Consider the following 12,916-nt stretch of genomic DNA (forward strand, 5'->3'; position numbering starts at 1 on the left):
GCAGCAGCGAGTACAACATCATCATCATCACACTGTACATCCATGTGTGTAATGCTGCCTGACTGAGACATATCCCTGTTATCTACATCCTCTGGCAATAATGGTTGTGCATCACTCATTTCTTCCAACTGATGTGTAAATAACTCCTCTGACAGATCAAGTGAAGCGGCTGTGGTGCTAGTGTTGGTGGTGGCGGCAGGCGGGCGAGTGGTAACTTGAGAGGTGCCCGAAGCTGAGCTGGAGGAGGATGGTGCGTCAAGGTTCCGAGCGGAAGCTGTAGAAGATTGGGTGTCCTGTGTTAGCCAGTCAACTATGTCCTCAGAACTTTTCGAGTTCAGGGTACGTGGCCTCTGAACACCAGGCATTATTCTAGGGCCAAAGGGAATCACAGCACCACGACCACGACGGCCCCTGCGGGGTGGCCTGCCTCTGCCTGTCATTTCTTTTAGATTCGTTAAGTTGTACTATGCGTGCAAGCTACTGTGACACCAGATATGAGTTGCGCTGAAGTGACACTATGGGCTTGCAGCTGGGCCTTAAACACACAAACACGTGTGTGCAACTGACTGCTATTTATTCACAGTCAAAATTGTTGTTTTTCTTTAAATGGAATCGAATGTGACACCAGATATGAGGTGCGCTGGTGACACTATGCACTTGCAGAGCACGAAACACACGCGCGTGACGGCAACTGACTGCTATTATATTACAGTCCAAAAAGTTTTAGTTTTTTTTTTTATGCAAGCTACTATGACACCAGACATGAGTGGTGGCACTGGGCAAGTGGGCACAGTATACGCTGTGAGCCTGACACACACGCTGGCAGGCAGGCAACTGCAATTAGATTACTCTGTCCTTACAGCAGAGATCAGATGAGTCTTTCAGGACTGGACACTGAATACACTAGCCTAGCTATCGATTTCCCTATTAAATCAGCAGCAGCTACACTGTCCCTCCTCTCACTAAGAAGGCAGCTTCCGAATGAATCTAAAATGGATGCTGTCCAGGAGGTGGGAGAGTCTGGGAGGGAGGGTATGCTGCTGATTGGCTGGAATGTGTCTGCTGACTGTGAGGTACAGGGTCATTAGGAACCCAGCTCTAAGTTGAAATCGCAATGCGTTTACAACTTAGATCTGAGTTCCTAATGGTTGTATTGCTAGAATTGACGAATATAACGAATATAACACTATATTCTCAATCTTCGTTATATTCTAGCAATACAACCATTAGGAACCCAGCTCTAAGTTGAATTCGCTATGCGAATAATATAACCTGTATTAATCGCATTGCGATTACAACTTAGTCAAATTTGTGACACTGCACCTTTAGAATGAATCTAAGATGGATGCTGTCCAGGAGGTGGGAGGGTCTGGGAGGGAGGGTCTGCTGCTGATTGGCTGGAATGTGTCTGCTGACCGTGAGGTACAGGGTCAAAGTTTACACAATGATGACGAATAGGGGGCGGACCGAACATCGCATATGTTCGCCCGCCGCGGCGAACCGAACATCGCATATGTTCGCCCGCCGCGGCGAACGCGAACAAGCTATGTTCGCCGGGAACTATTCGCCGGCGAATAGTTTGGGACATCTCTAGTCACCACAGGTCCTGTTCCATAACAAAGAAAGAAGTCAGAAGAGATGCCGGCTGTGCAATCAAGTGGATTAAGGGGAGTTAAATTATATATATTTTTTTAACCCCTCCAGCCCTATTGTACTAAGCATTCTGTATTCAGAATGCTATTATTTTCCCTTATAACCATGTTATAAGGGGAAATAATACAATCTACAGAACACCGATCCCAAGCCCGAACTTCTATGAAGTGATTTTTCTCACGCGCGTGCAAAACGCATTACAATTTTGCACTCGCGCGGAAAAATCGCACATGTTCCCGCAACGTACCCGCACCTTTTCCCGCAACGCCCGTGTGAAAGAGGCCTTAGACTAAGTCCTGCGCAGAGACCATTGAAGGAACAATTCTCTCTCAGACATGCGCAGACTGTTCCAGGAGTCCGGAAGATGAGATCACTACATGATGCAGCGAGAAGGCGGCACCTTGACGAATTGTAAAACGGAGCGAGCGGGTGGAGTTACCACACATGAAGCGCTCTGATTGACGATGTGGGAAACATCATCAGAGACCGAACTGTTAAAACCTGGTCCCCGCCCCCAAACACGCATCATCCCCTGAAGATGCTGGGTGTCCAGCGAAACATGTCGGGACGCAGGGTGGACGCGTGTGTGTGTTTAGGTTCAGTGGTAGGCAGGCAGGGAGCAAATGATATATAGTATAAGAGGATGATCACAGGGTTGACTGTTAGCCGCAGCGGCTGAGAATAATAGGATACATTAACCCCTTAGGGTTCTGCTGTGAGGAATATTATCAGCAGAGATAACTAAGCAGTAAAAATAACTGGTCTCTATGACTGTTGGGCTGGGTTCACACGGGTGTTGCGGGAAAAGATGCGGGTGCGTTGTGGGAACATGTGCGATTTTTTTTCCCCACGAGTGCAAAGCGCTTTGATGCGTTTTGCACGCGTGTGAGAAAGATCGGTATGTTTGGTACGCAGACTTCATCACAGAAGTTCGGATTTGGGTTCAGTATTCTGTAAATGTTATTATTTTCCCTTAAAACATGGTATAAGGGAAAATAAGAGCATTCTTTAATACTTAGTAGAAGGTCAATTGAGGTTTAAAAAATGAAATAAAAAATTAACTCCCCTCCTCCAATCGATCACGTAGCTGCAGGTCTCCTGTTTCTTCAGGACCTGTCAAAGGACCTGCTGCGGTGACATCACTGAGCTCATCACATGGTCCATCACCATGGTGATGGTTCATGTGATGTGTCATGTGATGAGCATAGTGACATCACCACAGGTCCTGAAGAAACAGGAGACCGGCAGCTGCGCGATCAATTGGAGGAGGGGAGTTAATTTTTATTTTATTTTTTTAACCCTCAATTGACCACCTACTAAGCATTCTGTATTAAAGAATGCTATTATTTTCCCTTATAACCATGTTATATTATAAGGGAAAATAATACAATGAATAGACTGTCATCTTAGCAACTTGCTTGCGGATGCTTGCGATTTTCAAAGAGCCCCATTCACTTCTATGGGGCCTGTGTTGCGTGAAAAACGCACAGTATAGAGCATGCTGCGATTTCACGCAACGCACAAGTGAAGCGTGAAAATCACTGCTCCTGTGCACAGCCCCATAGAAATGAATGGGTGCGGATTCAGTGCGGGTGCAATACGTTCACCTTCCATTGCACCCGTGCGGAAATCTCGCCCGTGTGAGCCCAGCTTTAGTCAGCGTACTCGAGCGGCTGAAGCCATTAATCAATAGAATCCTGTGAAAAAGTCTGCATCTTTTGCAGCCCCATTGAAGTGAATAGGTCCGAGCCGCCAAAACTGCGGCTCGGCTGCGGACTAAAACAACGGCCGTGTGCGTGAGGCCAAAGAAGGGTAAACAGCAGAAGCTGATTGGATAGAAATCCAGCCTGCGCCACCGAGAGTTTTAACGAGTCTATAATGTTTGAAATAGTTGTGTCTTTTTTATTAATAATTTAATAAATAAAAGTGAAGTTTTAAAGAAACAGCACATATATAAAAAAAGACCTATTTTAGGTCGGAAGGACCAATTGTATCAGTCCCTTCTCTCACACAGACCTGACATAAGATATACACCATTGTCTGCACCCCACACCCACCGACCGCTGCTCAGGCCTCTCCGGCGAACTGTTCCCAAGGTACAGACAGTACTGCCCACCCGAACAGGTCACCATCTGTGCCCCCCCCAGCACACAGGTCACCATCTGTGCCCCCCCGAACAGGTCACCATCTGTGCCCGCTACCCATAGCTCTCCCCAACATGAGTAGCAGCGAAGTCACGTGACCCCCGACATCACACCTTACTTCCCATGAAGACCCTCACCAAAGATCTGCCCCTCATGTCCCCAGAATACACCACATCCCCCCCTCACAGATTTACACCCCATAAAGGTCCACAGAATACACCCGGATCTGTACTATGAACCCCATAATGGCACCAGACTCCACTCCATTAACCCCACGGCCCCTGAGTGCTCCTCCACCTGCCCCTCATATATGAGCTCCATATGCCGCCCCTCATGAAGCTCTGTGTCCTCCAGGACTGCAGCACATCCCCCTCACTGGGCTCCTTACACACAGCCCCTCCTCCTTCCACAAGCTGCTGGGTTTGTCATGTGACCATGAAGGAGCATGTGACCAGTGACATCACAGACCTCCCTCTAACAACTCCATTCTAGCATCTACCCTCTTTCTCCCCGGCTGAGCCCCGCCCCCTGACGGATCACATGACGGTGACGTCACCGCAGGTCCTTCAGCTCTGGCAGTGCAGCAGATACTGGGCAGGTCCTGGTCGGTAGTCAGGGCTCTTGTTCTCTCTGGTATCAGCCATTCCTCCAGCCTGCAGGTAAGATGAGCTGTGAGGAGACAGTGTGGTGGAGAGCTCAGACATGTCACCTCTGGAGATTCTCCTCCATTACACACAAGGAATCCTTCTTCGCTCCTCAGCTTAGTATGATGGAGGGGGATAGTGGGGGTTGTCATCATTTGCTGGCCCCTGACTGTTCTGGTGAGGGGCCCCTGCATCCAGGAGGAGAATGGGTGGAGCGGGGGCCCGGCCTGAGCTCAGCTCTCTCCAGTCTCTTCTCTAGGAGTTCTAGACACAGCTGAGCACAGCCCAGAGGTGGGACCTGCATCTATCAGACATTTATCTCCTGTGGAGCCACCAGAGATCTCCATGTTGGGGCCCCTGGAATCCATGTGGTGGGGCTCTGATAAGCGGGGCCCCTCCAGGCTCAGGAAGTGCGGTTCTGGAGGTGACATCTGGTCTTGTCCCCTGGATGATTTCCTCTCCTCTTCTCATAAAGGCGCCTGCAGTACTAGAAGCCTCCAGCTCCTCCAGTTCTCTCCTCTTCTCCTGAACGACCACCAAGGATGGACAGGAAGGAGATCAGCAGAAGAATATTAGACCTCACCTTGGAGATCATCTCCCTGCTGAGCGGAGAGGTAAACTTTTCTAGATTTCTCTCCTCTTTATTGTATTCTGTAACAAGTCAGACATCAGGAAGGAGAATCCATCATAGGAAGAGTCCAGGGTCCTGGAGAACGGCCTCCAGACCTTCCAAGTTACAGAGAAACTCAAGATCAGCCCCCAATATGGTGAGTGATGTATCATGTGACCAGTGACCAATAGTCATGTTGTAGGAGCCATGAGAAGGTAAGTAGGCACGTTGTACCAGGAGGAGAGGGCCGGAGGAGAGCACATGGCCCCTGAAGGGTTTATCCCTAAGTGTCTCTCTCCATCCACAGGAGTACACAATAGTGAAGAAGACATCGGGGGACTGTGTGACTCCCATCATCCATCTCCAGGAGTCAGGAGGGCGGAGCAGGACCCCTCCCCCCATCACAGAGCCTCCCCCTCACCCCCTGATACATGAGCAGAAGATCCTAGAACTCACCCACAAGATGATGGAGCTGCTGACTGGAGAGGTGACACTGCTGGGAATGCTGGGAAATTCTCCAGTAACAGCACTGGAGGGGTCTGGGTAATGACGGTGTCATTGTGTTGTCAGGTTCCTCTAAGGTGTCAGGATGTCACTGTCTATTTCTCCATGGAGGAGTGGGAGTATATAGAAGGACACAAGGATCTGTACAAGGAGGCCATGATGGAGGAGCACCAGCCTCTTATATCACAAGGTAAGAGCCGTCATGTGCAGTGTATACACGTGTGTGCAGTGACATGTAATGGAGGAGCACCAGCCTCTTATATCACAAGGTAAGAGCCGTCATGTGCAGTCAAGGAGCTGAGACAAGAGTCTGATCTATAGACAGATCTACAGGAGGCCATGTATTCAGTCACTGTGTGCTTGTGTCTCCACAGATGGATCCAGGAAGAGAAATCCACCAGAGAGATGTCCCCATCCTCTGTATTCCCAGGACTGTCCAGAGGAGAAGGTCCTGGAGAATCCTCAGGTAGATGGAGCTGAGCCCTATACACATCTACATAGGGGGGTCCTGCAGTCATAGAGGGGTCATAGATTGTGGGGGTCTCTTATGTGGATCTGTTAGATTTCCCACCTGTCTGCTGTATTGTACTGAATTGTTACAGATGACAGATCAGTCAGATCAGATCTTCTATCTGACTGATATTAAAGTGGAGGATGAAGTAGAGTGGATGATGGGCGATCCCCCGTGTAGGAGTGAGGTGGAGGAGAACATTCCTGGAGATGTCACCACAGGTATGTAATAATGAATGGAGAAAGTGACTTCAGATTCTGCCCTTGGTGCCTTCAGGGCAGGAGGAGAATCTGATCACCTGCTGCTGCTCTTTGATTGGAGATGTCTCCATCACATCATGGAGTGTTCCCCTTATCCAGCTGACGGTGATCTCTGATCAGGGTCTTCTGATTCTGACTTACTAATTACCCTCCCTTTTCACTTTGAGCTTTGACTTCCCTTTTCGAGCAGCAGTCACTTGACATAAAAATTCAAGCTTTCATCTCTGTGGGAAGACATCTTGTCTGCAGATCATGGGACTTTCCATTTCATCCACCATGATGGCTACACATGAGATTGACCCCTTGACCTCTATAGGGGCAGGAAGAACACAGAGAGTTTAAAAGCCACCACCCACACTCACCCGCCAGTGTTTCTTGTCCCTATGGGGCATCACACAGAAAGACCTCCGTGGGGGAGGTGAGGAGTTTTTAAATTTTTTTTTTTTCAAAAAGTCACCTTAAGGAACGGGGGTAATTCGTGCTTCCTTCCTTTTCTCCTCTGCCTCATGCGGCGGCTGCTAAAGCTGGCAGAGTGAGTCCACACAGGCTGATTCTTGTCCCTGATAGCGGGGGCCTGTTTTCATGCCCCGCTACATTGGGAAGGAGACCGGAGAGCACGGAGACGCTGCCTGCCGCTCCGGGTGCCAGCAGCAGTCAGTGCTTAGTTCCCGGCATTGCCGGAGGGGGCTGAGCCAGGTCACGTGGGGAGACGCAGGAGCGCCCTGATGACATCAGACGCCGCTTTTTCGAATTTAGAGCGTCGATTCATCCTAGTCTCCACTGATTCCTGCTCCAGCCAGCTACAGAATGTCAACTCCTGAAGCCCATGGAAGGCGCAGATCTTTTTAGGGATTAAAGGAGGCTAAAGTTAAACATAATATTGCTAGATGTGCAACTTGTTCAAAGAAACTTCCTGAAAATTATAATAAAAAGGCTTTGCAAGTCTTGCATTAGTGAACTTTTAAAGAAGGAGCAACCATCTATCTTTAATGAAATGAGATCTATGATCCAAAATGAAATTAAGTCCTCCCTAGTCTCCCTTGTGCCAGCCCCCCTACACCTCCGGCCAAAAAGACCAAAATATCAATTCCATCCTCCTCTGAAGCAGAGGACATGGACGAGGGGGCCTCCACCTCTAGACTTAATATTGATGCTGATGTTTTTTCAGAGGGAGAAATAATTGAAGATGGAAAAAAAAAAAAATTACTTTTCATGTGAAGATATGGACGAATTGTTAGGGGCTGTTAGAGCCACTATGGGTATCGAGGATATCCAGAAGCCCCCGTCAGTTCAGGACGTAATGTTTGGGGGATTACGTGTAAAAAAAAGTCTCATGTATTCCCGGTAAACGAAAACATCAGGGACATGATAATGGATGAATGGACATATCCTGAAAAAAGGTTGGGTGTTTCCAGGGAATTAAAAAATAGATTGTTATTTGACCAGTCTGAAACCAAGATCTTTAGCGAGACCACAAAAGAGATCGCAAAAGTGGTCAAAAAAACTTCCCTACCCTTCGAGGATTCCTCACAGTTACAGGATCCCATGGAAAGAAAGGCAGAGGCACTTCTAAAGAAAAGCTGGGAGGCCTCTATGTTTGGTGTGAAAACAAACAGCGGCAACCTCCGTGGCCATGTCCGTGTATATTTGGCTCAATGAGTTAGAAGACCAAATAAAAAATAAAACTCCCAAGAGAGGAAATTTTTAACTCCATTCCTCTCCTTAAGTCAGCAACAGCATTTCTAGCGGACGCTTCTGCCGAATCTGTCAGATTCACTGCAAAAGATGGGGCCCTGTCAAATTCAGCCAGAAGAGCTCTATGGATGAAATCCTGGGGAGGCGATAGGGCATCCAAGGCAAAATTGTGCTCCATCGCCTTCTCAGGAGAGTACGTATTTGGCCTAGTTCTAGATGCTATCCTAGAGAAGAGAGAGGAGAATAAAAGGAAGCCTTTTCGTCCCTTTAGTTCGCAGCCTAAGCCCTACAGAGGTAAGGGCAAGACGGGACGTTGGAGTTACCAAAAAGGAGGCAGGAGCAGAGGGTTTCTCCTCAATCCCCATAACAAACAAAACGACAAACAATGACGCCAAAGTTGGAAGAAAGTAGATGAAATTTCTGACCCAGTGGGAATCAGTCACCCAAATCCCTGGGCCCTAAATATCATCAGAGATGGTTACAAGATAGAATTTTCCTCAAAACCTCCAAAAAGATACCAAATAACGACTCGCAATCAAAACGTGCTATCAAAAATTTGGCAAGGAGTGGTAGAGCTAAAACAATTAGGAGTAGTGATAGAAGTACCCAAATTAGAAATGGGAAGAGGCTTTTACTCACGATTATTCCTAGTCAAAAAACCAGACGGTTCTTCCCGTACTATTATAAATCTAAAAGGGCTAAACAAGTCAATGACTTACAGAAGATTCAAGATGGAGTCAATATCATCTATCATTCCACTAATCAAGGAAGGAGCATATATGACATCCGTCGACCTAAAAGATGCCTACTACCATGTCCCCAAATTCACAAAAATATCTGAGATTTGCACTAAAAGACAAAAAGGGCATAATCCATAATTTTCAATTCGTTGCTCTCCCATTCGAGATTTCGTCAGCCCCAAGGGTGTTCACAAAACTGGTAGTAGAGATGATAGCCTCACTCAGACTAGAAGGGCTACACATTTTTCCCTACTTAGACGACTTCCTTATAGTTGGGAATTCAAAACCAGAAACATCCAGACAAACTGAATTTGTGCTACGGAAACTTTCATAAAAAAGTCCTGCCTACTACCATCATCAAAAAGGAAGTTCTTAGTGGTAGTACTGAATTCAAAATCCCAGTCGTCATCCCTCCCACAGGAAAAGATGGAATCTTTCAGGGAGAGAATAAAAAACTTCCAACCTCAAAAAGAGTGCTCTATCAGAAAAGCTATGGGCATCCTGGGACTGATGATGTCCTGCATTGCAGCAGTAGCATGGTGTCAGGCCCACACCAGAGTAACACAATCCTGGATCCTGAGAAAATGGAACAGAAAACAGTCATCTCTGGACAAAAGGATAAGAATCCCTTACCACGTAAAGTTAGATCTGAACTGGTGGAAGGAAAGGGCAAATCTACTAAAAGGTGTAACCTGGTGGACAACACCACAAATACAGATAATGACCGATGCAATCGGGTACGGATATGGTCAAAAGTAGCCTGCACGAACTGGCAGGGAAGGTGGTCAGAAGAAGTAGGGAAAAGATCCTCAAACTATAGAGAGCTACGAGCGGTCTGGGAGACCCTAAAGGTATCTCAGGTCATGTTACGAAGAAAACATTTAAAGATATTCTCAGACAATACCACGACTGTTGCATATCTTAAAGCATCAAGCATCACTACTAGCAGAATTTCTTTTTTTCTTGGGCAGAAAAGAAGGTCCTCTCATTTACAGCAGTCCATCTCAAGGGTTTAGAAAATGTAGAAGCAGATTATCTGAGCAGAAGAACACTGGACCCAGGGGAATGGTCCTTAAAGAGGACCTTTCACCGATTATTACCCTATGAACTAACTATACAGACATGTAGAGCGGCGCCCGGGGATCTCACTGCACTTACTATTATCCCCGGGCGCCGCTCCGTTCTGCCGCTATGCCCCCCGGTATCTCCGCTCACTAAGTTATAGTAGGCGGAGATTCCAGTCACTAAGTTATGGTAGGCGGAGTCTGCCCTTGTTCTGCTCTAGCGCTGGCCAATCACAGCGCAGAGCTCACAGCCTGGGCGGTTCTTTTCTCCCAGGCTGTGAGCTCTGCAATGCGATTGACCAGCACTACAGAAGAACAAGGGCAGACTCCGCCTACCATAACTTAGTGAACGGAGATACCGGAGGGCATAGCGGGAGAACGGAGCGGCGCCCGGGGATAATAGTAAGTGCAGTGAGATCCTCGGGCGCCGCTCTACATGTCGGTATAGTTAGTTCATAGTGTAATAATCAGTGAAAGGTCCTCTTTAAACCAAGAAATCTTCCAACATATCTGCAAAAAATGGGTCTCACCGCAGATAGACCTGTTCGCCTTCGTTCAGACAAATTAAAAAATATAATGCTTTTGCTCCCTAAATCCCAGGGAAAAATCATGGGCAGTAGACGCCTTTTTGATAAAATGATCATGGAACCTGGCATATGCTTTCCCGCCATGGACCCTAATTCTTCAGGTCCTGCAAAAATTTCTAAGGGATCCGGTAACCATGATATTAATAGTTCCCTACTGGCCAAAGAGAGGCTGGTTCGCCATCTTAAAGAAACTATCCCTAGAGCAACCGTTGGAAATACCGCTGCTGGGGAACGTTCTGTCTCGGGGCCCAATTGTTCATCAGAATCCCAGTTTTTTCAAGCTGTCAGCCTGAGAGCGAGATCTTGAGAGGCAAAGGCCTCTCGGACAAGGTTAGTAGTACATTAAAAGCTAGTAGGAAAAAGGTTACCTCAGCTACCTACCTTTAAAATCTGGAGTTGGTTAGGGGATACTTCCCCGGATATGTCATCCCCGTGTATCCAGAATATCTTGGATTTCCTTCAGAGGGGATTAGATCTGGGCCTTAGACCAAGTACTCTCAAAGTCCAGGTCTCCGCCCTGGGTGCATTCTACGATTTTAATCTGGCTAATCATAGATGGATAAGAAGATTTATAAGAGCCGCTTTCAGATTGAGACCATGCTTAACTCCTAGGACCCCTCTCTTTGATCTAAACTTGGTTCTGAGGGGTCTGACGAAAGTCTCCTTTTACTCCTACATCGGATATTTCCATAAAACACCTTTCATTTAAAGCAGCCTTCCTTATAGCTCTAACAGCTAGACACCTGGTGGGAAATTCATGCCCTCTCCTGTAGGGAACCCTATCTTACAATATGTCCTGATAGGATCGTGCTTAGATTAGATCCTGGCTTTCTTCCAAAAGTAGTCTCTGACTTCCATAGAGACCAGGAGATAATCTTACCTTCTTTTTGCCCGGATCCTCAAAACCCGACAGAAGAACATTTCCATCTCCTAGACATAAGGGAAACAGTTATCCATTACCTGGCAGCCATTAGGGAATTCAGAAAGGACGATAACCTCTATAGGACGATGGATAAAGAACACAATATCCTGTTGTTACTCCCAAATGGGCCTTACAGGGCCTTCTAACGTGAGAGCCCATTCCACCAGGGCAATGGCCTCTTCCTGGGCTGAAAAAGCTGGCGTATCTCTTGACAAAATTTGTAGGGCCGCTACTTGGTCAAGTATAAATACGTAAATTAAACATTATCGTTTAAATGTCTCTGCTTCTACAGACCTGACCTTTGACCAGACTGTTCTGCAAGCAGTAGCCCACCCTACCGTTTTATCTGGTAGTTCTCATGTGTAGCCGTCATGGTGGATGAAATGGAAAACCGGAGTTAGACTTACCGGTAATTCTGTTTCCTTGAATCCACCATGACGGCTCGTATATTCCCTCCCTAAATTATTCTAAAATGGAGTATGAGGTAATACTCAAAAAAAATAAAATATTATTCTCACACCCACTTGGGTAATTTGTAAACACTGACGGGTGAGTGTGGGTGGTGGCTTTTAAACTCTCTGTGTTCCTGCCCCTATAGAGGTCAAGGGGTCAATCTCATGTGTAGCCGTCATGGTGGATTCAAGGAAACAGAATTACCGGTAAGTCTAACTCCGGTTTTCCTTCTTTGTTGCCCCGCCCCCTTACAGCATGCCAGTTTCTTTAACCCTCTAGTGACCACCCATACGCCTTTTTACGGCAGTCACTGAGGGGCCTTAGGCTGGGCCGCGCTGCACGGGTCACATGAGAGCAGAGGTCCTGCTCTAACAGCCTGGACTGACAGGAGTGCCGATCCGGGCTGTTTAACACTTTACATGCCACGGGCAATGGCGTCTGCCGCATGGAAAGTGCTGACAGATGGAGCGGAAAAATGCGATTGCGGGGTGCCGATGTCTGTGAAGGCTGGCTGGGGTCTCGTTTAGGCCCAGACCAGCCTTGAGTAACTTCCAGCAGGTCAATGTTAGAATAGCATTTCCATTAAAATGCAATGCACTATAGCAGGCATGGCCAACCTGCGGCTCTCCAGCTGTTGTAAAACTACAACTCCCATCATGCCCTGCTGTAGGCTGATAGCTGTAGGTAGTCTGGGCATGCTGGGAGTTGTAGTTTTGCAACAGCTGGAGAGCCTCAGGTTGGCCATCCCTGCACTATAGGAATAGTGCATTGCATTTTAAAAGCAATCAAAATACTGTCTGTTATAGTCCTTGTGGGACTATTAAGTGGTAAAAAAAACAAAAAAAATTTTTTATTAAATTTTCAAAAATCTATAAAAAAAATTAAGCTTTTTTCATTTGAAAATACGCTTTTCAATTAAAAAAAATGCAAAACAAAATCTCCCCCATATGTTTGGTATTTCCATGTCCGTAACGACCCGGATTACATAAATATCACATAAATTATCCCCTACGGTGAACACTGTAAAAAAAAAAAAAAGACAGAATAGCTCATTTATTCTTAGTTGCCCCCCAAAAAATGTATAAAAAACTACCAAATGGATACCAATGAAAAATACAAGTCGCCCCGC

At 46.8% G+C, this 12,916-nt stretch overlaps 1 pseudogene; it reads left to right on the forward strand.

Moving 5' to 3' along the window:
* LOC120990656 overlaps positions 1 to 12,916 on the forward strand; it is a 45,029-nt pseudogene that overhangs the window by 27,043 nt on the left and 5,070 nt on the right.

Source organism: Bufo bufo, chromosome 2 (genome assembly GCF_905171765.1).
Source record: "Bufo bufo chromosome 2, aBufBuf1.1, whole genome shotgun sequence".
NCBI lineage: Eukaryota > Metazoa > Chordata > Amphibia > Anura > Bufonidae > Bufo > Bufo bufo.